A 572-nucleotide genomic window follows, 5' to 3' on the forward strand; every position below is an offset into this window, starting at 1 on the left:
CAGGGGCTGCGCTGGGCACAGCAGGAGAGACTGCGAGACGCAGGTGTGGGGGTCAGTGCAGAGGAGGGGCCGTGCGGGGCGGGGGGCGGGGGGAGTGTGTGGGGGCAGCGGCTGCCCTGGGGAAAGTCGCAGTGTTCTTTCGTCTCAGGGTGAGTATGTGGCAGAGGCCGGGGGGCCCCATGACGTGGCAGACAGCCTGGGTTTATGGACACCGAGGGGACATCCCGAGGGCCGTGGAGGTCTGTGACTGGCCCCCTTCAGTTTCAGAATGGGACGTCAGAGTTGGTTCTTTGAACTAGAAAAGCCTGGAGACTCGGATGAAGGAGGCGGAGCAGGCAGGAACCAGGGTGCTGGGGACAGAAAGCACCAGGTCACAGATCAAGCAGGTTAAAAATAGATAACAGGGAAGTACTCAGAATGACCCGATGCCAGAACACCTGGAAGCTTAGACAAAACAGACAAATTCCCAGAACGGCGTCAGTTACTGGAACTGATTCTAGAAGAAACAGAAAGCCTGGGACACTCTGTGACTGTTAGAACGCTGCCTCGGTGATGGGAAGCTGGCCGATGGG

General features: G+C 58.7%; 1 protein-coding gene across 1 annotated transcript in view; it reads left to right on the forward strand.

The window, feature by feature from the left end:
• ADCY1 (adenylate cyclase 1) overlaps positions 1-572 on the forward strand; it is a 37,335-nt gene that overhangs the window by 7,656 nt on the left and 29,107 nt on the right. The window lies entirely within an intron of this gene.

Source organism: Pteropus alecto, unplaced genomic scaffold (assembly GCF_000325575.1).
Source record: "Pteropus alecto unplaced genomic scaffold, ASM32557v1 scaffold214, whole genome shotgun sequence".
Classification (NCBI taxonomy): domain Eukaryota; kingdom Metazoa; phylum Chordata; class Mammalia; order Chiroptera; family Pteropodidae; genus Pteropus; species Pteropus alecto.